This window comes from Papio anubis, chromosome 19 (genome assembly GCF_008728515.1).
Source record: "Papio anubis isolate 15944 chromosome 19, Panubis1.0, whole genome shotgun sequence".
Taxonomy (NCBI): Eukaryota; Metazoa; Chordata; class Mammalia; order Primates; family Cercopithecidae; genus Papio; species Papio anubis.
Window position 1 is genome coordinate 43136513 of NC_044994.1, and position 26896 is coordinate 43163408.

A 26896-nucleotide genomic window follows, 5' to 3' on the forward strand; every position below is an offset into this window, starting at 1 on the left:
CATCCGACAACCTTTCAGTTCCATTCATTAATTGACTCTTCTGGAGGTGGCCCTCCATCTTAGAGCTTCAGTTAGGACTAGCATTTCTCTAGGGCTGCCTCATAGTTGTCATCTATGGACATCTCTTCACCATCAGTGACAGCATTCTTGAGGTTTCCTTCTTTGGGACCAAAAAGGTGAAAGCAAGAGTTGGAGGATGTGACCTTAGTGAGTTGCCAGTGAAAACACATAGAAATGGGCAAATCTAAAACATCGCTGAAACAGAAATGTAACAGCAGGTATAGTAAGAGTAGGGGATTTCAATTAGGGAAGGCAGCCAAGCCTCTCCACAAGTATCTACTGATAGGCCCAGGAAGCAGGACTTCAGCAGGGACAGAATCTGTCTCACTCGTCCTTGCGGCAGGGACAGCTGACATCACCATCATCTGACGCAGGCTACAAGCAGAAGTCGATTGACAGGCAGGAGGATCAGCCATGAGAGCTCCAGTGCCAACAGTATCCTTTGCAAAATTCCTTAGAACTTTGCAGACAACCCCTTTGGCTATAGTTATTGGCATTTAAAACAATTAAAACGATGCTGGGATAGGTGTGGTGGTGGCTCATGCCTGTAATCCCAGCACTTTGGGAGGCCAAGGTGGATCGATTGCTTGGGACCAGGAGTTTGAGACCAGCCTGGCCAACATGGTGAAACCCCGTCTCTACAAAAAATACAAAAATATTAGCTGGGTGTGGTGGTGTGCTCCTGTAATCCCAGCTACTCCTCTAATGGCTACTTTAGAGGAGAATTGCTTGAACCTGAGAGGTGGAGGTTGCAATGAGCTGAGATCACGCTACTGCACTCCAGCCTGGGCAACAGAGACTCCATCCCAAAATAAATAAACACATACATACATATTTACATACATATATACATACATACATACTGTGTAATGATAAAGAAAAACATAATATATAAGATATGCAGTGTAATAGTAAAATGAGCACCCACAAACCCACTCTCTACCTTCAGAACTAGAATGGTTGTGACAGTAACAACCTTTTACAAATCTCCTGTGGGTTTGGGGACCTAGGGCTGCTGGACCACTGGGGAAGCATTTACTTGAAGAAAACCTGCAGAGCTACCATGGTCCACATCAGCTGCCACAGTTGCTGCTTCAGGCAGAAATCAGGGGCAGTGCAGGTTATGGAAGCATAGGAAGAGGGCAGGGCTGGGGACACCTGTGACTGCTGCCGTGACCGTGGTGTTCCTGTAGAACTCTGAGAAAGTCCACGTCGACCATGAAGTAGCCTGCAGGGCTCTTCAGAGCCTCCTTTAACTCCTGTTTTGTATAGTGGGCTTGTTAGGTAAACCACCTCTCTGCAACCCATGAGTTCTCAGAGAGCATAGAGTGTACTTTACACTTCATGTTAAAATAAAAAACATTTTTTTTTCCTTTGAGACAGGGGCTCACTCTGTTGCCCAGGCTGGAGTGTAGTGAGCAATCACAGCTCACTGCAGCCTTGACTTCCCAGGCTCAAGTGATCCTACTTACCTCACCCTCCCAGGTAGTTGAGATTACAGGTTTGCACCACCTTGCCTGGCTAATATTTTTGTATTTTTTGTGGGGACAGGTTTTGCCATGTTGCCCAGGCTAGGTTTTTTTTGTTTTTGTTTTTGTTTTGAGACAGTCTTGCTCTGTCACCAAGGCTGGAGTGCAATGTTGCAACTTCTGCCTCCCGGGTTCAAGCGATTCTCCTACCTCAGCCTCCTGAGTAGCTGGGATGACAGGTGTGCACCACCACGCCTGGCTAATTTTTTTTTTTTTTTAATACTTTAAGTTCTGGGATACATGTGAAGAACATGCAAGTCTGTTACATAGGTATACACGTGTCATGGTGGTTTGCAGCACCCATCAATCTGTCATCTACGTTAGGTATTGCTCCTAATTCTATCCCTTCCCCAGGCCCTCACCCCCTACAGGCCCAGTGTGTGATGTTCCTCTCCCTGTGTCCATGTGTTCTCATTGTTCAACTCCCACTTATGAGTGAGAATATGCAGTGTTACCTTGCTGAGAATGATGGTTCCCATCATCATCCATGTCCCTGCAAAGAACATGAACTCATCCTTTCTTTATGGCTGCATAGTATTCCATGGTGGATATGTGCCACATTTTCTTTATCCAGTCTATCATGGATGGGCATTCGGGTTGGTTCCAAGTCTTTGCTATTGTGAACAGTGCCGCAATAAATACATGTGTGCATGTGTCTTTATAGTAGAATGATTTATAATCCTTTGGGTATATACCCAGTAATGGGATTGCTGGGTCAAATGGTATTTCTGGTTCTAGATCCTTGAGGAATTGCCACACTGTCTTCCACAATGGTTGAAGTAATTTATACTCCTACCAACAGTGTAAAAGCATTCCTATTTCTCCACATCCTCTCCAGCATCTGTTGTTTCCTGGCTTTTTAATGATCGCCATTCTAACTGGCATGAGATGGTATGTCATTGTGGTTTTGATTTGCATTTCTCTAATGACCAGTGATAATCAGCTTTTTTTCATGTTTGTTGGTTGCATAAATGTCTTCTTTTGAGAAATGTCTGTTCATATCCTTCGCCCACTTTTTGATGGTAGTTTTTTTTTGTAAATTTGTTTAAGTTCCTTGTAGATTCTGGATATTAGCCCTTTGTCAGATGGATAGATTGCAAAAATTTTCTTTGTAGGTTGCCTGTTACTCTGATGATAGTTTCTTTTGCTGTGCAGAAACTCTTTGGTTTAATTAGATCCCTTTGTCTATTTTGGCTTTTGTTGCCATTGCTACGTCCTGAATGGTATTGCTGAGGTTTTATTCTAGGGTTTTTATGGTTTTAGGTCTTACATTTAAGTCTTTAATCCATCTTAAGTTAATTTTTGTATAAGGTGTAAGGAAGGGGTCCAGTTTCAGTTTTCTGCATGTGGCTAGCCAGTTTTCCCAACACCATTTATTAAGTAGCAAATCCTTTCCCCATTGCTTGTTTTTGTCAAGTTTGTCAAAGATCAGATGGTTGTAGGTGTGTGGTGTTATTTCTGAGGCCTCTGTTCTGTTCCATTGGTCTATATATCTGCTTCAGTACCATGCTGTTTTGGTTACTGTAGCCTTGTAGTATAGTTTGAGGTCAGGTAGCATGATGCCTCCAGATTTGTTCTTTTTGCTTAGGATTATCTTGACTCTGCAGGCTCTTTAGTTCCATATGAAATTTAAAGTAGTTTTTTCTGATTCTGTGAAGAAAGTCAACGGTAACTTTATGGGGATAGCATTGAATCTATAAATTACTTTGGGCAGTATGGCCATTTTCATGACATTGATTCTTCCTATCCGTGAGCATAGAATGTTTTTCTATTTGTTTGTGTCCCCTCTTATTTCCTTGAGCAGTGGTTTGTAGTTCTCCTTGAAGAGGTCCCTCACATCCCTTGTAAGTTGTATTCCTAGGCATTTTATTCTCTTGGTAGCAACTGTGAATGGGAGTTGACTCATGATTTGGCTCTCTATTATTGGTGTATAGGAGTGCTTGTGATTTTTGCACTTTGATTTTGTATCATGAGACTTTGCTAAAGTTGCTTATCAGCCTAAGGAGATTTTGAGCTGAGACAATGGGGTTTTCTAAATATACAATCATGTCATCTGCAAACAGAGACAAATTTGACTTCCTCTCTTCCTGTTTGAATACCCTTTATTTCTTTCTCTTGCCTGATTGCCCTGGCCAGAACTTCCAATACTATGTTGAATAGCAGTGGTGAGAGAGGGCATCCTTGTCTTGTGCCGGTTTTCAAAGGGAATGCTTCCAGTTTTTGCCCATTCAGTATGATATTGGCTGTGGAGTTGTCATAAATAGCTCTTATGATTTTGAGATACGTTCCATCAATACCTAGTTTATTGAGAATTTTTAGCATGAAGGGGTGTTGAATTTTGTCAAAGGCCTTTTCTGCATCTATTGAGATAATCGTGGTTTTTGTCATTGGTTCAGTTTATGTGATGGATTTTTACATTTATTGATTTGCGTATGTTAAACCAGCTTTGCATCCCAGGGATGAAGCCTACTTGATTGTGGCGGATAGGCTTTTCGATGTGCTGCTGGATTCAGTTTGCCAGTATTTTATTGAGGATTTTCGCATCCATGTTCATCAGGGATATTGGCCTGAAAGTTTCTTATTTTGTTGTGTCTCTGCCAGGTTTTGGTATCAGGATGATGCTGGCTTCATAAAATGAGTTAGGGAGGATTCCCTCTTTTTCTATTGTTTGGAATAGTTTCAGAAGGAATGGTACCAGCTCCTTTGTATCGCTGGTAGAATTTGGCTGTGAATCCATCTGGTCCTGGACTTTTTTAAATTGGTAGGCTATTAATTATTGCCTCAATTTCAGAACTTGTTATTGGTTTATTCAGGGATTCTACTTCTTCCTGGTTAAGACTTGGGAGGGTGTATGTGTCCAGGAATTTATCCATTTCTTCTAGATTTTCTAGTTTATTTGCATGGAGGTGTTTATAGTATTCTCTGATGGTAGTTTGTATTTCTGTGGTATCAGTGCTGATATCCCCTTTATCATTTTTTATTGCATCTATTTGATTCTTCTCTCTTTTCTTCTTTATTAGTCTGGCTAGCAGTCTATCAATTTTGTTGATCTTTTCAAAAAACCAGCTCCTGGATTCATTGATTTTTTTTGGAGGGTTTGCCAAGGTTGGAATGCAGTGTCATGATCTTGGCTCACTGCAGCCTCCGCCTCCTGGGTTCAAGCGATTCTTCTGCCTCAGCCTCCCAAGTAGCTGGGTCTACAGGCACGCACCACCATGCCTGGCTCTATTTTGTATTTTTAGTAGAGACACGGTTTCACCATGTTGGCAAGGCTGGCCTCGAACTCCTTACCTCGTGATCCACCCACCTCAGACTCCCAAAGTGCTGGAATTATAGGTGTGAGCCACCGCGCCCAGCCTGAAGGGTTTTTTTTTGTCTCTATCTCCTTCAGTTCTGCTCTAATCTTAGTTATTTCTTGTCTTCTGCTAGCTTTTGAATTTGTTTGCTCTTGCTTCTCTAGTTCTTTTAATTGTGATGTTAGGGTGTCGATTTTAGATCTTTCTTGCTTTCTCTTGTGGGCATTTAGTGCTATAAACTTCCCTGTAAACACTGCTTTAGCTGTGTTCCAGAGATTCTGGTACGTTGTGTCTTTGTTCTCATTGGTTTGAAATAACTTATTTATTTCTGCCTTAATTTTGTTATTTACCCAGTAGTCATTCAGGAGCAGGTTGTTCAGTTTCCATGTAGTTGTGCGGTTTTGAGTGAGTTTCTTAATCCTAAGTTCTAATTTGATGGCATTGTGGTCTAGGAGGCTGTTCGTTATGATTTCCGTTCTTTTGCATTTGCTGAGGAATGTTTTACTTCCAATTATGTGGTCAGTTTTAGAATAAGTGCGATGTGGTCCTGAAAAGAATGTATATTCTGTTGATTTGGGGTGGAGAGTTCTGTAGATGTCTATTAGGTCCGCTTGGTTCAGAGCTGAGTTCAAGTCCTAAATATTTAAAAAAAATTAATGTTTGTTAATTTTCTGTCTCAATTGATCTGTCTAATATTGACAGTGGGATGTTAAAGTCTCCTACTATTATTGTGTGGGAGTCTAAGTCTCTTTGTAGATCTCTAAGAACTTACTTTATGAATCTGGGTGCTCCTGTATTGAGTGCATATATATTTAGGATAGTTAGCTCTTCTTGTTGCATTGATCTCTTTACCATTATGTAATGATGCCTGGCTAACTTTTGTATATTTTGGTAGAGACAGGGTTTCACCATGTTGGCCAGGGTGGTCTCGAACTCCTGACCTCAAGTGATCCACCCTCCTTGGCCTCCCAAAGTGCTGGAATTATAGGCATTAGCCACTGCACTCAGCTGGAGACTGGTCTTGAGCTCTTGAGCACAAGCAATCCTCCCTCCTCCTGCCTTTCCCTCCCGAAGTGCTGGGATTATAGGCTAAAATTTAAAAAAGAAAAACAAAAAAAAGTTTATCTTTACCTACTCACACAACTGTCCTGGCACCAAACCCCGTTGTTCAGGGTTTATACCAAGGCTTCGTTACAAAGGTGTGATTGACAAAATCATTGACCATGGGTAATTAAGTAAATCTCCAGCCCTGGAGGTGGAGGGGAAAACTAAATCTAGTCCTCTAATCATGTGGGTGGTTCCCCTGGCAACCAGCTCCCCCATCCTTAGGGGCTTCCCAAAAATCATTTCATTAATGTAAACTCAGCTGTGGTTGAAAATAACAAGACACTCTTCTCACGTTTATCACCCTGGAGCTATTTCAGGAACTGGGGACAAAACTGAATATAACAAAAGATGCTCCTTCCACTTTCGGCACTTAGAAAATTATAAGGGTTCTAGAAACTCTGACCAGGAGCTGGAGAGGAAGATCTAATATCTATTTCTAATTATTTCACATCATCACAGTGTTCCACACATGGAATCTAGCATGTGCTTCCTTGCTGTATGTCCTCCAAGAGATGTGTTGATGGGGGAATGGAAACTTTCTCTTCAAGGAGCTTGTGTCCCTCTCAGTGCTGTGCTACTTTCATACCAGGGTGACCTCTAGGAAACAGAGACATCTGGGAAGAACTTGCTCTGGGGAGGGGGGCTGTGCTCCCTCGAATGATGAAATTAGCAGGTTCTCCAGATCACAGCAGCACTGCTCAGTGAATGAGCCCTAAGAAGCTGCCCGGAGTGAACCCCAGCTCATCCCAGGACTGCCAAGGAAGCTCTGGCTCTGAAGAGCAATGGATGCTCTGATATTGTTCTTCTGGACCCTTGGGGAAAGGGTGGTCCTTGGGCCTGCAGGTCTCACAGCCATGTGGCCATGGGAAGGAGCCTAGCTCACTTCCTACTTTGATAATCGCTCATCCACACTAAGCCTTTGTCAAAATCCTTGGATCACCGCACGATCCCTCTTGCTTCCGGTTTATTCTGCCCAGTTTACTTGTGTAATTACTCTTTTCTGTTTCCTTTTGTTTCAGGGAGTCTGTGTTATGCTTCTTGTCTAGAATATGAATTCCTTAAGGGCATGATTTATCTAGTAAGCAAAGAAACCAACTTTAGCTAATTTAGGCAGATAAGAAATTTATGTCAAGGATACAGCTTAGTAATCAGAATATTATCTAGAGTAGGACACCCAGGCTTAGCGTCCACAAACTCAGGAAGGAACTGCCCCTCATCCCATTGCAGATTTGGTCTGGTGGAGTCCTCACTGCTGTTGCTGGGCTTGAACTCAGACTCACAGTGAGCTTTTCCCGCACTGCACACACTGGGGCCTGGATGCTATTGCTAGATCACTGTCCTTGCTGCCTCTGGAGCCTGGAGGCAACTGCCCTGCCACAGGCCCAGATTCTTTACAGTCCCCACTTCTTTCTGTTGACTACAAAGTGAAGTGCATCAGGTACACATGGTTGCAGAGCAAAGATCATGTGTGCCTGTCTTGGCTTCAAGAGAGGTTGGGAAAGCAGAGATTTGGCACATTTAGGTTCTGTAGCAGGAGCTGGGCTCTGCTTAGGAAGGTGGGGATTCTGTAAGAGGGAACTTAGGCTACAGCAAGAATACTCTGTATTTTCTGTAGCACCTAAACAATACTTAGCATAGGTAGTAAGCGGGTTATTTCCAATTTGTGATTGGGGCATGACTCAGCTAAAATCTTGCTGATTAAGGATCCACAAAATAACAGATGTCCACGTATTCGTCACTATTTCTGGTTTTCAACTTAATTTGTTCTTTTTTTTTTGAGACCGAATTTTGCTCTTGTTGCCCAGGCTGGAGTGCAGTGGCATGGTCTTGGCTCACTGCAACCTCTGCCTCCTGGGTTCAAGTGATTCTCCTGTCTCAGCCTCCGAGTAGCTGGGATTACAGGTATGCACCACCATGCCCAGCATTTTTGTATTTTTAGTAGAGATGGGTTTCACCATGTTGGCCAGGCTGGTCTTAAACTCCTGACCTCAGGTGATCCACCCACCTCGGCCTCCCAAAGTGCTGGGGTTACGGGCTTAAGCCACCTCAGCCAGCCAACTTAATTGGTTCTTACTGAACCAGCCTACCTGGACACAATTAAGAATGTCAGAAACCTAATATTTCAGTGAAATGTTTATCCCAATGAAATATATCAATATATTTTATTCATTTCTTTGTAACTCATTTATTCAACCAATATTATGGAGTTTCCCTACTCCATACGTCTTCTCACCTTTTTCAATTGCGACAGAACTCCAATCTTATTCTGGGTAGAAAAAGATCCAGTTAAAAGATGACATTTGCTAGCCTTTTTTTGCAGCTAGGATACCAACTCAGGATTTTTTTCCTTACTTGGTTTTATAAAAGTTACTTGGCTCTCTGGATCTGTGTTGAGCAGTCTAGGGCTCTGGTGCCCATGCAATGCCAATGGGAGGGCTGCCATAATCTCAGGACTAAAGACCCTTTCATAGTCCTCAGGTTCTCATCACTGCTTCCCATTATGCTGCCATTTGAGATTTATAGATTTGTGATCCAGGTCTTATTTGACTTCACTTCTATTTTTCATTGATACCCCCGTTTAAGGTAGTAGCATCCTGCACTGCATGAGAGGGACCGGGTGTGAATTGGATCAGAGGATGCAGTGGTTTCCGGACAGTGGATGTGGGGGTTGGCAGCAGTGCTGGTGCAGGGCTGGTGACACTCGAATGCCCCAGGAGTTCCGGGAGCTTTATACAAATGCAGATTTCCTGGTATCCCAACAGACTTACTAAATCAGACTCTGGGGCCTAATAGTATGTATGATTCTAAGTTCCCTGGGGGATTATGTTGCACAGCCTGGTTACAAACAACTAGGTGACCTATTTATAAGATTTGTTCAAACTCTATATTTGGCTGATGCCATCTTAATTTTATTTATCCAAAACTTACCTCACTGCAAATAATAAACAGAATCTTGGGTACACTCCTATTTTAGGATTTGGTGAATGTGGTTGATTTTATTGTTGTTTAAAAAAATCCACTACCCGTCCATGGGGGGAATGATATGGGAAGGGGACAGGGAAGTGAAGGGTATAGAAGGGCAGGGTCCCTAGTGAGGGCTCCACCCTTGGGACTGTGTCCATGGACCTGAATGAGAACAGGCACTCCTCTTTTTGCGCCCAAATGTTGCATTTTCCAAGACCACTCTGACCTGCCATGCCACCCTTCCTGTGCCCATATAAACCCAACAGCTCAGCGGGCACACACGCAAGTGACTGAATGTCAAGACCAGCAGACCAGTGATGGTAGAACGACAAAGGAAGAGAAAGAAAAGAGGAGGGATGTTTGGACGCCAGGGGAGTTTGGCAGAGGGCGGTTGGGGAAGAGTCCAGCTGCTGGGTGTCCTGACTCCAGGGGAAGACCACCTTCCCACTCCATCCTCCCTTCTGGCTCTGCACCCATCTTGCTGAGAGCCCTCTCTACCACCAGTTAAACCTTGCACTCATCCTTTCAGCCTGCATATGACCGGATTCTTTCAGGACACTGGACAAGAGCTCGGGATGCAGAAGGCTGTCATACTGGCCCTCTGCCCTTGCGATAAGGCAGAGGGTCTATTGAGCTGACTAACACACAAGCCATCTGCAGACCACAAAGCTGGAAGAGGTTGGTAACACTGGGGTTGCAGGCACCCACCCCTAGACACTACTGCGGGGCCGAGAGCCCAAAGCACTCACCCCAGCCTCTGCACCTGCCCATCTGCATGCTCCCCCTGGGGGTCTGAGCTGCAGGGTGACCAAACAGGTGAGCCACATCCCTGTCACATGTCCTGCAAAGGGAATTGGGGAACTCTCCTGTTTCAGGAAGATTATACTCTCTTTCCCCCAAGTTGATACCATGTGACCTGCTCTGACCTTTGAAATGCAGCAGAAGTAATGTGTCACTTTCAAGAAGACAAAACAGAAGAAGGAAGAAGTGTCCTGAGGAAGAAAGGCTGGTTCAGTCTCTTTGAGGTGGTAAGTACCAAATCAAGGGGCTGGTGATCACACCCACTGCCGCAGCTCCAACTGAAATAAAAGATGCCTTTGGTTGAATGTTTTGAGAGTCCTGTTGCTACCAGAGACTGACTGCACTAGACCTAAAACAACAGTGGAGGCCCTTGTCTTCTGCTGAGCCCCTAAAGAGGTCATATTTTCAAACGTTCTCTTCAGATGCAGCCAAAGAGGATGATAATGGAGAAAGAATGACCTCCTGGGGTGGAGCCAAGGGTCACAGAAAACTATGGACTGCCATCAACTCCTGGGAGCAGAGCTTCTTGACTTCTGATACTGCATTGTATCAACTTAATTGAGGAAGACAATAAAGCACGTCAATTTAAAGTTTACCATTCAATGAGTTTTGAAGCACCACCAACGTCGAGATAAAGAACATTTCTATCACCCCAAAGTGTTCCCTCTTGTATGTCAACTCCCTTGGCCCTGGGCCACCATTGCTTCCTGTCCATATAGAGTGACCTTTTCTAGAAATGGAATCATACAGTCTGTACACTCTCGTGTTTGGTGCATCTTTCTCAGCATAATGCTTTTGAGACTCATCCAAACTGTTGTATGTATTGGAAGTTCATATCATTTTGTGCTGTGTGCTACTCCATTTTATGAATGTATCACAATTTGTTCATTCACCTGTTAAAAGACACTTGAATTGTTTTTAGTTTTTTGCTATTATGCATAAAGTTGCTATGCACATTTGTGTGCAAGTCTTTAGATGGACATTTGTTTTTATTTTTCTGGGGTAAACCCCATGAGTAATATTGATTGGTTGTATAGTGAATGTATGTTTAACATTTTTCAAGCTCTTTTCCAAAGTGGTTGCATAATTTTATTTATTTCTTTCTTTTTTAAGACAAGGTCTCACTGTCACCCAGGCTGGAGTGCAGTGGCACAGTCGTAGCTCACTGCAGCCTTGAAATCCTGGGCTCAAGAAATCCTCATGCCTTGGCCTCCTGAGTAGCTGGGACTACAGGTGCATACCACTACACCCAGATAATTGTTTTATTTTTTGTAGACACAGAGTCTCACTATGTTGCCCAGGCTGGTATGGAACTCCTGGCCTCAAATGGTCCTTCCATCTTGGCCTCCCAAAGTGCTGGGATTACAAGTATGAGCCACTGCATCCACTGCTTCATTTTACTTCTCCACCAGAGAAAAATGAAAGTTTTCATTACTCTACATTCTCACCAACACTCAATATGGTGAGTCTTTTTAATTTTACCCATGCTAATGAGTATGTAATGGGATCTTATTGCAGTTTTAGTTTACATTTCCTTAATGACTAATGATATGAGCATCTTTTCATGTGTTTTTTGGCCATTTGCATATCTTTTTTGGTGAAGTATTTATTCAAATTTTTGCCACTTAAAAATTGGATTGTTTGCCTTATTAATGAATTGTAAGAGTTAAAACAATTATTCTGGATAAAGACCTGTATCAAGGAGAAAGATATATTTTCTTCCAATCTGTAGTTTGCCTTTTCATGTTCTTAGCAACTTTCAAAGAGTTGTTTTAAAATTTTGATGAAGTCAACTTTATGAATTTTAACATTTATTTTTTGTGCTGTTTGTGTTCTAAGAAATCTGCCTACCTCAGGATCACAAAGATTTTCTTCTAGAAGTTTTATACTTTTAGGTTTCATGTTTAGGTCTATGATACATTTCAAGTTAATTTTTACATGTGCTATAAGGTGTCAAGGTTCATTTTCTCCCATAAGTATATCCAATTGTTCAAGCACCTTTTATTGAAAAGTCTTTCTGTCTCCTCCATTAAGTCACCTTAGCACCTTTGTGAAAAGTAATTGCCCAAGTAACTTCACACTGAAGAAACCCAACAAACACTGCCTCAGCCAAGGCAGTCAAAGTTCACATCAACAGTTATGTTGATACTCTGTGCCCTTGATATGATGTGATAAAAATGTGACTTTACCTCTTTGGTCTTTTTTCCAGTCTAATCATAAGAAAAATATCAGGTGAAGGGCATTTTATAAAATGCCAGTACTCCTGAAAACTGCCAAGGTCATTCAGAATAAGGAAAGTCTGAGAAACTGTCACAGCCAAGAAGAACCTAAGGATACTTGAGAATTAAATGGAATGTGGTATTGTGGATATAGGATCCAGGAATAGGAGAAGGACATTAGGTAAAAATGAAGGAAATCTGAATAAATTATGGACCCTGGTTAACAGTAATGTATCAATATTGTTTCATTAATTATGCCAAATGTACCATTTCAGTGGAAGATGTTAATAACAGGGGAAACTGCATGCAAAATATATGGAATCTTTTTGAATTATCTTCAAAAATTTTCTGTAAATCTAAAACTTCATAAAATAACAAGTTTAACAAAATCAAAAAGTCAATTAACCACATGTGTTTTGAAGCTCTGTTATTGATTGTGGTTACATTTAGGATTTGTACATCCTTTTATGAGTTAGCAATTAAATGGTGAAATGTCTTTCTTTATCCTGATAATTTCTTTTTGTTTTTTTTGAAACAAGATCTCACTTTGTCACATAGGCTGGAGTGCAGTGGCACGAACATGGCTCACTGCAACCTCAACCTCCCAGGCTCAAGTGATCCTCACACCTCAGCCTCCTAAGTAGCTGGGAACATAGGCACATGCTACCATACCCAACTAATTTTTCTATTTTTTTGTAGAGGTAGGGTTTCTGTGTGTTACTTAGGCTAGTCTCAAACTCCTGAGCTCAAGCAATCAGCCCACCTTGGCCTCCCAAAGTGCTGGGATTACAAATGTGAGCCACCACACCCGGCCCCTGATCATATTCTTTGCTCTGATTGTACTTTGTCAGATGTTATTGTAACAACTCCATTTCTTTTGATTCATATGCATGGTATATGTTTTCACCATCCTTCTACTTATAGTTGGGTCTTGTTTTTTTCATCCAGCATGACCAGCTTACTTTCAAAAAAATCTCTCTATATGGGTTATTTAGACCATTTATAGTTCATGTAACTATTAATATAGTTGGATTTAAAACTCCCATCTTGCTATTTGTTTTCTATTTATTCTACGTTTTCTTTGTTCTTTTTCCCTCTATTCCTGATTTCTTTTGGAGTGATGTAGAATTTTGTATGATGCCATTTTATCTTCTCTACTGGCTTATTAGCACTACCTCTTTGTTGTATTTTTAGTGGCTTTTTTAAGGCTTACAATATGTACTTTCAACAGAATCTACCTTTAAATAGAATTCTATTTCTTTACTTACGATATGTGAACCTTATTTCCATTTCCCTTCTTCTATTCTTTGTGTTACTGTGGTTGTACATTTTTTTTCTATATATGTTATAGACCCTGCATTACATTGTTACTATTTTTGTTTAAACAGGCAATTATCTTCTAAAATATTAAAAAGTGGCTAGGTGCACTGGCTCACACCTGTAATCCCAGGACTTTGGAAGGCCGAGATTGGAGAATTGCTTGAGCCTAGGAGTCCAAGACCAGCCTAGGCAACAAAAAGAAGAAAAGACTGCTTCACTACTATCCCAGGGATTGTCTTCCCAGCTGCCAACACTCATTCTGCAATTTTTTTTTTGAAACAGGGTCTTCATCTGTCACCCGGCCTGGAGTGCAGTGGCATGATCATAGCTCACTACAGCCTCAACTTCATGGGTTCAAGCAATCCTTCTGCCTCAGCCTCCCGAGTAGCTGGGACTGTAGGTATGCACCACCATGCCCAGCTATTTATTTATTTATTTATTGAGACAGGATATTGTTCTGTTGCCCTGGCTAGAGCGCAGTGGTGTGCACAATCTTGGCTCACTGCAACCTGTGCCTACCAGGCTCAGATGATCCTCCACCTTGGCCTCCCAAGTAGCTGGGACTACAGGCGCATGCCACTGTACCCAGCTAATCTTTGTATTTTTTGTAGAGACAGGGTTTTGCCATGTTGCCCAGGGTAGTCTCGAACTCCTGAACTCAAGCTATCTGCCTGCCTTGGCCTCCCACAGTGCGGGGATCCCATTGTGCCTGGCCTAATTTTTTTTTTTTTTTTTGGTGATGGGGTTTCTCTCTTGTTGCCAAGGCTGGAGTGCAGTGGTACTATCTCAGTTCACTGCAACCTCTGCCTCCTGGGTTCAAGCATTTATCCTGCCTCAGCTTCCTGAGTAGCTGGGATTACAGATGCCTGCCACCACACCCAGCTAATTTTTTGTATTTTTAGTAGAGATGGGGTTTTGCCATGTTAGGCAGAGGCTGGTCTTGAACTTCTGACCTCAAGTGATCTGCCCGCCTTGGCCTCCCAAAGTGCTGGGATTACAGGCGTGAGCCACTGCGCCTGACCTAATTTTTTATTTTTTGTAGAGACAGGGTCTTATTATGTTGCCCAGGCTGGCCCTGAACTTCTAGGCTCAAGTGATCCTCCCATCTTGGCATCCCAAAATGCTGGGATTACAGGCATGAGCCACTGCACCTGGCCTACAATTTTTTTTTTTTTTTTTTTTTGAGACGGAGCTCACTCTGTCACCCAGGCTGGAGTGCAGTGGCTCGATCTTGGCTCACTGCAGCCTCTGCCTCTCTGGTTCAAGCAATTCTCCTGCCTCAGTCTCCCAAGTAGCTGGGACTACAGGTGTGCGCCACCATGCCTAGCTAATTTTTGTATTTTTAGTAGAGACAGGGCTTCGCCATGTTGGCCAGGCTGGTCCTGAACTCCTGACCTCAGGTGATCCATCCTCCTTGGCCTCCTGAAGTGCTGGGATTACAGGCGTGAGCCACTGTGCCTGGCCTGGCCTACAATTTTTGATGCTGGTACTTTCTTGATCTCACAAAAAGCTTTCAGAAACAGACAGGACTCCTTGTTCCTTCCTCAAATGGTCCTTAGGTGGTTTGTTAACTGAAATTTCAAGTGTTCACATATGTTCGGGATATGTAGCTTGACTGGCACTGGGCCACCCTCGATTGTAAGGTGCCTTCTGAGCTGTTGAAAAGTAGTAAGTGTGTGTCTCCAAATCAGTTGCTAAAATGTGGGCTCTAAGTATTGTCCTGCAATTCCTTTTCTCACCTACTGATATATGCTCAAGATCTTTTCACGTTAGTCCATTTAGAGCTGCTACCTTGTTTTAAAACACTGTATGAAACCTGCAGTATTCCTGGTATGGTTCTACCACAACTCGTCTAACCACTGTTCTATTGGTAGGTCTCTAACTTGTTTCTAAATAGTATTGGATGGTACAATATATGTATCTCACATGCCTCTGAGTGTATTTCTCTAGGACGGATATTGAGAAGGGGAGTTCTTGGATTGAAGGGTACGCCCATTTAAAATTTTTAATTGTCTCCCAGAAGCCCTTATCATTTTGCAGTCCCACCAAATGTGTATTCAAGTGTTTATATATTCCATTGCCCTTGCTCACATTGGATATTATATATTTAGGAATCTGTGTCAATCACATTGGGTTAAGAGCGATGCTATAATGTCATTTTACTTTGCATTTTCCTTACTAGTATTAAGGTAAGATGATTTTAACATGCAGAGCAGATGAAAATAACTCCTCCCCACCAACTTATTGGCTTACTGTTCTACAGGTCAGGAGTGCAGCCTTTTTTTGTTTTGTTTTGTTTTGTTTTATTTTAATAGAGATGAGGCCTTGCCATGTTGCCCAGGCTGGAGTGCAGTGGCTACTCACAGGTGAAGTCCCACTACCGATCAGCATGAGAATTTTAACTTGCTCTGTTTCCAACTTGGGCCAATTCACCCTCCTTGAGCAACCCGGTGGTCCCCACTCCCAGGAGGTCACCTTATTGATGCCAAAGTTAGTCCAGACACCTGATGGGCATAGTGTACTACAGCCTCAAGTAGTTGTGATTACAAGGCTGAACTTCCACATCCAGCAGGAGGCCAGCACATTGTAGCTGAGTCCTCCATTCAGCATCTCATAAGGCTGAAACCAAGGTGCTGGCCAGGTGCGTCCTCATCTGGAGGCTTGATGCGCTTCCAAGCTTCCTCAGGCTGTTGGCAGAATTCACTTCCTTACAGTTGGAGGACTGAGATCCCTTTGTCTTGCTGGCTGTTCGTTGGGAACTGTTCTCAAATCCTAGAGGCCACTCTCAGGGCTTGCCACGTGACTTCCTCCAGCTCAGCCATGGGAACCACCCACCGTCAAGTCCCTCTCATGCTTTGAAGCTCTCAGACTTCCCCTTCTGTGACCCACAGAAGAAAACAGTCTGCTTTCAAAAGGCTCACATGATAAGGTCAGGGCCACCCAGATCATCTCCCTATTTTAAGGTCAACTTTACCATTTGACATAACTGAATCACAGGAGTAAAATCCATGATATTCACAGTCTCAGGGATCTTTCAGGTCAGGGCACAGGCACTCAGGGGACAGGACGCTTTGGAAATCGTCTTAGAATACTGCCCACCATACCACCAAAGAGGGCGCAAAAGAGAGACCTTTCACATCAGACGGGAGGTTGTATGTGGGCACTGCTTGTGCTAGGAACAGGGGTGTGTGTGTGTGCATGTATGTATGCATGTGTGCATGCATGTGTGCATGCATTTGTGTGTGTGTGCACACGTGCGCGCGCATGTGTGTGTGTGTGTATGTGTGTAAAGGACCTTCAAAGAAGCCCAGGTAGAGTTTCCATGAGGAGCTCAAAGTCTGATAGATGATTAGCAGTTGAAGGAAGCTTGGGGCACATGACTCATGACTGGGAAGTGTTCTCTTTTTCAATGAAACCCTCCCAGCAGCCCCAGCGATGTCGTCTATGCGTGGTCTCCAGATGCTCTCCATTACTGCTGCGTAGGAGAAGGGAGAAGGGTGAGAGACATACCTTTACTTCAGATTAAAGCAGCACGTGGTTGGTGTCTGCACTGAAGGTCAACTTTCTGAGGAGGAAGGTGGAGGATCAGGGAAGGCTTCCTGGAGGAGATGGCTTTTAAACCTGGCCTTGAAGACTGGGGAGAATTCCAACAGGATGATCTGGATGTGGAAAGGGGCTTCCAGGAAAGACACAGCCAAGTGTGGAAGCCCGAGGAGCATTTCAGGAAGGGCAAGCAGCCAGTGTGTAGAGCTGAGAATGGAGGATCAGCAGCAGGAAAGAGTTGGGGCTGGGCCAGGATGAGGGGTAAGGACCAGGCAGAGAAGCATGGGTTTCAGTAAAAATGCAAGGTCAGCTTGACTTATCTTGACATTAGAATATTCTTGCCACTTCCCAGGAAGAAGAGACTATATTCCAAGTTAATAGTCCATTTTAACACCTAACACGAAAGAGAGAGAGAGAGAGAAACACGAGCACTTAAGCCTGGAGTAAATACAGTCATTACAGTGACCACAAAAGCATCACTGATGGATCAATAAGAAGTGAAAGGAGTCATGGGGGAAACCAGTACATCTCTGCAATGTGTAAAGCAACCCAACCTCATAAACGCCGCTGACCTTTCCTCTGACAAAGCAAGCCCTGAGAGCTTTCCTTTCAAAGGACAGTGAGACCACAGGCACATTGCCCTTCACTGCTGTTATGGGTTGAATTGTGTCCTCCTAAAAGAGATGTTATTCTAACCCTCAGTACCTGTGAATGTGACATTATTTGGGAACAGGGTGTTTGGAGAAGTAATCAAGTTAAGATGAGGTCATTAGGGTGGGGCTCAGTTCACTATGACTGGTGTCCTTAGAAAAAGAAAAGACACAGACTGACACCAGGGAGAGCACCATGGGAAGATGGAGGCAGGGACTGGAGTGATGCACCTGCAAGTTAAGGAACGTCCAGGATTCCAGCCACCTCCAGAAGCATGGAGAGAGGCCAGGAAGGACCTTCCCTCCCAGTGCCAGAGGGCACGTGGCCCTGCTGACACCATGATTTTGGACTTCTGGTCTCCAGAACTTTGAGAAGATAAATTTCCATGGTTTACGGCACCTGGTTTGTGTTACTTTGTTATGGCAACCCTAGAAAATGGGTATAGCATTCATTCATTTGTTCATTCATTCATTCATCCATTCATTTTTTTCTCTGTCACCCAGGCTGGAGTGCAGTGGCACGACCTCAGCTCACTGGGTTCAAGCAATTCTTGTGCCTCAGCCTCCCAAGTAGCTGGGATTACAGGTGCCTGCCACCACGCCTGGCTAATTTTTTTGTATTTTCAGTAGAGATGGGTTTCACTATGTTGGCCAGGCTGGTTTCAAACTCCTGGTCTCAAGTGATCCACCCGCCTTGGCCTCCCAAAGCGCTAGGATTACAGGCATGAGCCATCGAGCCTGGGGTCAGTCATCCTTCAAATGTGTAGCGTGTGCCCACTGTGAACCAGGCTTTGTGCTGGGGGCTGAAGGTGGATTCTCTGCTGAGCAAAATGGTGGCTGACTTCACGCCCTGGCAGGCTGCTTTCTTTAAGGAGAAATTATTATAGTCTTGGGCCAGGCCAGGCCATGTTGCAATGTCCTTAAGGGACCCCGCTGGAATTGCAGTCTTGGCCTGGAGAGGCCAAAGCTGAGAGGCACATGCGGTGGGATCAGAGCAAGTCGGAGGAACACCCAGGGCAGAGCTGGGGCAGGAGGACTTAGCTGTCACCTCTGGTGAGCTGGAAGTACCTGTCCTTGGTACACTGAAAACCAACCAAAGGACTACTCAGGAGGAAGAATAAAGGTGCAAAATATTCCGCCGCAGGTGACCACACTACCACAATAATACATCTTCCTACAGGTTTACAGGAATCAGTAACCGAACGTTCAGGTGTCAGATTAAGAGACTCTGGCCTCCGTCCCTCCCGAGGTCAAATCTTAGCTCTGTTATTGCGTGTTGGAACTTCACAACGTTTTTAACTTTGAAAGTCTCTGTATCTTTATTTGTAAAACACTGACGGAAACACCTAACATCTTAGGTTTGGCGTGAGCATAAAGTGAGAAGAGTGTACGTAACGTTCTTAACGATATGACTGGAGCCTGGGAAGGTATTCCTGAGGCCTCGCTACCGAAAGTGAAAGGGAGGCATAATGGAAAAACGTTAAGTCTGGGAGATGTCCGCGGCCTTTGAAGTGGACAAGCCGGTCATAAACTTGGCCCAGAGGGACTGTTCAGCGTCTTCTGGGAATGGTGGCCTCCTCTGAGGCTCACCACCGCGCCAGGTGTGGTCCTGGCTCTGCGGGTGGAGGGAGCTCCAGATTTTAGGTGTGGAGCGAGCCCTTTGCGAGGTGACAGCGCGAGGTCCCCCCAATGCCCTGGGGCGGCGGATTTTCCCAGCGAGAAGGGGCTGGCAGGAGCGGCGTAGATTGCGAAGGCCCGCAGGTAACGGGGCCACGCACCCCGGGGCGAGACTGGAGTTAAAGGTGGGCGGCAGTCCCTGGTATTCAAGGCCTCCTGAGACCTGGACGGTGGACCCTGGGAAAGAGCCGGGGTGCCCCCGTCCTGGCCGGGGTTTGCCAGTTTTGGGGCGGAGGGAGCCGGGGCGGGCAGCGCTGACGGTAGCCTGGACCTGGGCCAGGGTCTGCGAGGCGGGCGGGGGACTGGCAGCCGGGCAGGAGGGAGGAGAAGGAAGAGGGCAGTGGGGTCGGAGGGCCCAGGTGCCTGCCCCGCGCTGGGGACGCCGCGCACCCGGGTTCCCGCGGCCACCACTGGGTGTCGCCCTTGCCCCGCGAAGAGGGACGGGCGCGCATTTCCCGAGGCGCCTCCGTCCTCCCAGCGCCTTCGGGTTAGACAGACAATGTCCCGGGACCCAGGTGGGCGTAGTGGTCCCAGCCTGGAGTCGCCCACCGCGGTCCCCGAGGGGCCGGCCCTGTGCAGAGCCCGAGGCCAGGTGGGCCCGGGCCGCTGCCTTCAGAGAGCCCGCCAGGCCCAGCCTCGCGCGGACGCTCCCAGCACCTGGATTCTGCGGAGTCCGGATCGTCGCTGCCACGCTGCTGGGCCCTCCGGGAGACGTCCTGCGACCGCTGTCGATTTAGGGCCTCAAGAGCCTCGGTCTTGCAGAGGGACCACGCCAGGGCCTCACCCGTCCAGAATCCGCAGGCGGCGGAGTCCGCCTCCGCAGGACAGAGGCCCCGCCCGACCCTGCGGGCCTCAAGCCTCCTGGACCCCGTCCCCTCCAGGGGCCTAGGGGACAGCGGCCCCCAGTGATCAGGGAGCAGCTCCCAGAGCATCGCTGGGAAGGTTGTTCCTCGGTCCTCACCCCGCACCCGGACTCAGCTCCCTGACAGACCCTGTTACTGAAAGGCTGGGGGAGCCCCCAGCATCAGGAGCCAAAGGGGAAATTCTAGAGCCAGGCCCAGGAGGGACAAAAATAATTAAAAGCAGCAACAGCTCACACTTAGCACTAACCTTGCCGGGCACTGTTCTAAGTACTTTACATGTCATTACTCATTTCATTCTCAGAGTCTTTGGGGGATACTATCACTGTTTTACAACTGAGGAAAGTGAGGCACACAGATCTGAAGTCTCTCTGGGTCTCAGTTTCCTGAAAATCAACAGTTTTGAAAGGGAAATGCCCTAGAAGTCTGCCTGTGAATGGGCTCAGAGGACCTGTGACTCGGGAGGGAGGCTTTCAACCCCTCAACACGTCAGGGATACATCGTTACGGAAATGGGAAGAAATTTCATAGTGAGAGTCAAAGTGCAGGGGGCTGAGGAGGATGTATTTCTGGACATGCTGGGGACAAGAACATTAGAAAAATGGCATTTAATGGGTTGGAGTGCAGCGGTGCAATCACAGCTCACTGCAGCCTCAACCTCCCGGCCTCGCGCAAGCCTCCCGCCTCGGCCTGCTGGTGGTTGGTCTTGATAGTGGGGAAGGAAAGCTACATGCGATTGAGGGGAGGATGAAAAGAACACCCATCACGGGACTATTCACAAACGCGAGACAGACGCAACCCCGACGCCTGGGTCTTCAGTCGCTCTGCCCCAGCATCATTCCAGAATCTAGCCCCGCCCTCCCGGCGCCATCTTGTCCCAAGGCCCTGCTGCCTGGCCTTTGGGAACACTGTAAGGTGCCACTGCCGTGGTCCTCTGCCTGACCTGTTCCCCAGCGTGAACGTCCCCCGCCATATGCCCAGTTTGGAATTACATGAGGGGGAATGTGGGCAGGAACTTAGAGAAACTGTTTTAAATAACAGAAGCTAACACTCTTGAGGACAGTCCAAAGAGGCTTTCTTTGATGGTTAAGCCTGGGAGAGTTAAGACTGAAGGAAGGACTGGAAGAAGGAAAACGAGGATCTGGATGAGACTACAGGTGAATTTACCGCAGATGGAAGCGCTGGAGAGGGACGCCGAGCAGCTCTGCAGCGCCCATCAGCAGGAACACCAGGCAAGCTGGGCCTCTGTCCATCGGTGCTTCGGGCTCCCCATCTGTGCAACCGGACGACCATCACCCCTCACAGAGTTGTTATGAGACTCCAAGGAATCACTGTGTATGAATCACTCAGCACAGTGCCTGACTTGTAGTAAGTGCTCTATTTTAGTATTATGTTTCCTTTGAAATAAAAACTTGCAGAAAATTAGGGAAGCGAACAGGGAGAGCCCATGGGAACATTCAGCCTGACTGCTTCCCTTTAAGGTGAGGAGACAGCGCAGAGAGCTACTCTCCCAACCCACACCTGAGTAGACGCTCCCGCCAGGGCCTCCTGTCCCCTGCTGCCCACTCCTTTCTTTGCTGGTGAGGCACAGTCAGGACGGTTCCACAGCACTGCTGGGGGCTGAGTCTGACCACAGCGCAGCGCCTGGGTAGTCCGCACAGGCTGTCTGCAGGTCAGTCAGGGTGCTAGGGATAGACAATCCAACTCAAAATAGTTTAAGCCAACTTCCCCGCCCAAAAAATGTACTTGTTCCTTAACTAAGACGTCTGGGACTGGCAGAACCTGACATGACTCCATCAGGACACTGTCTCTTCTGTGTTTCCTTTCTCCCCTTCATTTCTTTCCTTCCTTTCCCTCCATCTCTCCCTCCCTCCCTCCCTCCCTTTCCTTCTCTTTTCTTTCTTGACACGGTCTCACTGTCACCCAGGCTGGAGTGCAGTGGCACAGTCATGGCTCACTGCAGCCCTGAAGTCCTGGGCTCAAGTGATCCTCCCGAAACGGGAAAGGTTCCCCTGTGCCCCTGGCAGGGTGTGCGACATGGGGAGTGGCTCGCTTCTTCAGTGTCTCGCTGTTCAAACCTTTAGGGGGGCATACAGACGGGCAGGCTGGGGGGCTCCAACCCCACTGCAGTGTCTAGGGGTGAATGTTTACAGCTCCTGAAGTCCCAGTGGGTGTGCGTTACAGGGTCTTTTAGTTTGCCCTCTATAGGCGGTTTGTGTTAACCAGCTCAATTAGACCCTCTACCTTGTCCCAAGGACAGAAGGCTTTCTGTATCCCGGGTTCTCGCCTCGTTGTACTGGAAGATTCAGATCACACATGAGCTTGGAGAATGACCGCAAAGTTTTTCTGAGTGGAAGTAGCTCTCACCCACTGGGGGAGCCAGAAGGGAGATGATTTTCACCTGGAGTCTGGCTGCTCAGCGGCCCCATCTCCTCTCCAACTGCCTCGGCCAAACTCCACATCCTTCCACTGGTTAATGGCCGGTCTGCCAGGCGGTGGGCTCTCAACCACCAGCTGCTTGTCTTCTTCCTTCAATGTGTTCCCCATGACTTACAGCCGCTTCTGTGTCTGCCCTCTAAGGGGTCACAGGTTTTTATAGGCCCAGGATGGGGGCGTAGCAGGCCAGGATGGTCTTGGGGAATGCAACATTTGGGCAGAAAATGCCTGTCCTCACCTAGGTCCCTGGGGGTGGAGCCCTAGCCAGGGACCACGCCCTCCTCTACCCAGCACTTCCTTTCCCCTTTTCTGTATCATTTAAAGGGACCAAACTCTTCCCTTCCCAGCATTTCAGTGTCACTCCCACCTCAGCCTCCTGAGTAGCTGGGACCACAGGCATGCACACCACACTCGGCTAAAGTTATTTATTTTTTTGTAGAGATGGGGTCTCACCATGTTGTCCAGGCCGGTCTTGAACTCAGAGGCTCAAGGGATCCTCCCACCTCAGCCTCCCAAAGTGCTGAGATCCTCTAGGTTTCTTTGGGTTCATTCTCAGCATTCTTTGGGTTCATTCTCTTCATGTGGGGTAAGGTGGCCACCAGCAACTACAGGCTTACATGGTCCTCGTGTTTTAAAATGCAGGTTTTCTGGCTGGGCATGCTGGCTCATGCCTGTAATCGCAGCACTTTGGGAGGCCAAGGCTGGTGGATCACAAGGTCAAGAGATGGAAACCATCCTGGCCAACATGGTGAAACCCTGTCTCTACTAAAAATACGAAAATTAGCTGGGCGTATTGGCGCATACCCGTAGCCCGTAGTGGCAGCTACTTGGGAGGCTGAGGCAGGAGAATCACTTGAACCCGAGAGGCAGGGTTTGCAGGGTTCAGTGGAGCTCCACAGAGCTTGGAGTGTGGAGATGGTGCCACTGCACTTCCGCCTGGAGACAGAAGGAGGCTCCATCTCAAAAATAAATAAATAAATAAATAAATAAATAATAAAATAAAATGCAGGTTTTATCATTAGTATTTAGGTATGGTGAGGCCGACGGATCAGGAGACAGCTGCCGTTGAAGAGACTGTTACCCACAGTTCCCAAGAGGAGGGGGCACACTGCATCACACAGGGCCACCCGGGGAAGCAGGAGTTGGTCAGGAGGCAGAGGATATGAGGGGAAAATGTGGGCAAGAGCCATCATTGTGTTTTCATGGGAAGGAAGGGTCAAGGTAGGTAAGCAGGTTTAGCAGGTGTAGGATTGGCCAGCTTGAATAATTTCAGCAGGGTCTGGGATGTAAAGGCTGCCCTAATTGTCTGATGTCTGTGAAATGGAAAAGTTCCCTGACCCCTCTTGAGGATGTGTCACAGGGGTGTGGTTCGTGTGTTTGGCCACCGTACGCTGAAACCCCTATGGGAAGGGGAGCAAGCAGACAGGCAGGCTCAGGAACATGTGTTACAGTGTGCTCTTTTAGCTTTGCCCTCCATAGATGGCTTAAGTGTTAACCAGTTCAGTGGACCCTCTGCCTTTCTACAAGGGCGGAGGGCCAGTGTAACAGGTGTCTATATCCCAAGCTCTTGTCCAGCGTCCTGGAAGAATCAGGTCACACATGAACTTGAAGGGTGGTGAATGCAGGGGTTTTATTGGGTGGTAGAGGTGGCTCTAAGCAGAATGGATAGGGAGCTAGAAAGGGGATGGAGTCAGAAAATGATCTTCTGGGTTTTGGTCATCCAGTGGCTAAACTCTCTAACTGCTCCCAGCCAAACTCCTCTTGGTGTTCAGACGCTCCTTCTCGCCTCTCTGTCACACCATTCTGCCATTCTTCTGTTTGTCTTCTCATCTCCTTTTGGAGCCTGGGGTCTGGGGTTTATATGGGTACAGGATAGTGAGGTATGGTGGGCCAAAAGACAACTTTTTGGGCGTGAAAACAGGAATATCTGTTTCCATTTAGGGCCACGGTTATCCAGGCTTAATGATGGGGCCTTCACTGGGGAACTGCCCTCTTCTACCCAATATTTCCCTGTCTCCTGTTTGTATCATCAGGGCCTGGATGAGCAGGGCAGGTCGATAGTGTCCCGAGTGTGAAAGCCCAATAAAGGGGGCTGCTGGGGAGTACGGGGTCTGGACTGGTTCATGTGCATGTGAAAGGCACACCAGTAGGAGAATCTTTTGCTATTTCTAGGAATTAGCTATCCCTGGGAGGGCAGTCTCTTCAAGGTCAGCAAGGCTCCAGATGTCAAAGTATCAAAAATATACAAAACAAAAAGTCATACTTAACACACTTCACAATTAGCCACCTCAGTAAAGAACTTGCCTCTCTTGGCTGGTGGCTCACGCTTATAATCTCAGTGAGAGGTGACAGCGTGCTGGCAGCCCTCGCTCTCTCTCGGAGCCTGCTCGGCCTCAGTGCCCACTCTGGCGGCACTTGAGGAGCACTTCAGCCCACCCGCTGCACTGTGGGAGCCCCTCTCTGAGCTGGCTGAGGCCGGAGCCAGCTCCCTCTGCTTGTGGGGAGGTGTGTAGGGAGCGACAAGGGTGGGAACCGGGGCTGCACAGGGCACTCCTGGGCCAGTGCGAGTTCCGGGTGGGCGTGGGCTGGGTGGGCCCCCACACTGGGAGCCCAGCCAGCACTGCCGCCCGGGCAGTGAGGGACTTAGAACCCGGGCCAGAGGCTGCGGAGGGTGTGCCGGGTCCCCCAGCACTGCAGGCCCGCCTGCGCTGTGCTCGAATTCTTGCAGAGCCTCAGCTGCCTCCCCGTGGGGCAGGGCTGGGGACCTGCAGCCTACCATGCCCGGGCCTCCCCACCTCACCGCCATGGGCTCCTGTGCGGCCACAGCCTCCCGGAGGAGCGCTGCCGGGAGCTGAGGAGTGCAGGCATGGGAGTGGCTGGCAGCTCTGCCTGCGGCCCAAGTGTGGGATCCACTAGGTCAAGCCAGCTGGGTTCCTGAGTCTTGGAGAACCTTTATGTCTAGCTAAGGGATTGTAAATGCACCAATCAGCACTCTGTGTCTAGCTCAAGGTTTGTAAACACACCTATCAACACCCTGTGTCTAGCTCAAGGTTTGTAAATGCACCAATCAGTGCTCTGTATCTAGCTAATCTAGTGGGGACTTGGAGAACTCTTCTGTCTAGCACTCTGTGTCTAGCTAAAGGATTGTAAACGCACCAATCAGCACGCTGTGTCTAGCTCAGGGATTGTAAACACACCAATCAGCACTCTGTCAAAACGGACCAATCAACTCTCTGTAAAATGGACCAATCAGCAGGATGTGGGTGGGGTCAGATAAGGGAATAAAAGCAGCCTGCCAGAGTCAGCAGTGGCAACTCCCTTTGGCCCCTTTCCACTGTGGCAGCTTTGTTCATTTGCTCTTTACAATAACTTGCTGCTGTTTGGGTCCATGCTGCATTTTTGAACTGTAACACTCACTGCAAAGGTCTGCAGCTTCACTCCTGAAGCCAGCAAGACCACCAACCCACCAGAAGGAAGAAACTCTGTTCACATCCGAACATCCCAAGGAACAAACTCTGGACATAGCATTTTTAAGAACTATAACACTCACCGTGAGGGTCCGTGGCTTCATTCTTGAAGTCAGCGAGACCAAGAACACACCAATTCCTGACACACCACCACTTCGGGAGGCTGAGGCAGGAGGATTGCTTGAGGCCAGGAGTTCAAGATCAGCCTGGGCAACATAGCAAGGAGATACCCCGTCTCTACAAAATTTTTTTTAAAAATTAGCCTGAGGTCTGCAATAGGCTACTTGGGCAAGCCCTGCATAAAAATCAGAGGAGAGTTCAGTACAGAGCTAAGAGTGACACCGAATGAGGACTGTGGAAGCCAGATTTGAAGACCCAATAAAAATACTCAACTTTTTAACAAAGATAGTGAAGTGGTCTTCATTGATTTTGATTTTCACTGCCAAGCCAATCATGTGAAGGACAGAAACTTTTGCCATGAGCCCTGCACATCAGGGAAAATGACCTTCACTGCTGTTAACAGTAATGTGTCCCTTTCATTTTCTGGGTCAAGCCTTCTCAGCAGTGGATCTCGATATGGGTAAAGTAAGGTAAAGGGGATGATATTCCACAACCTATGCACACAGAAGATCCATGGAGCCCATCAGACCCCAAGTGTCTTGAAGTGTTTGTAGAAACCCACTAAAATGCCCACTTCTCTGGGTGTGGGCCTTTATTTCTGCTGTCTCACAGCCTGAGCTGGGGTACGCAGAAATGGGGGTTCTCCCTTTATTTTCATTTTCTCCCCAATAGCAGTTTTTCTCCCATTGTTTTACCTTCCTACTTCCCAAACAATTCCTCTTTGTCTTTTGCACCAGTTGCTGGAGGCCCTTGTCATTTCAAAAAGAATAGTCTCTTTTCTTACTCTGGCAAACCTGTGAGTGATTCCACAAAGATATGGTATTACTTAGCTATCTGAATTATGGTAG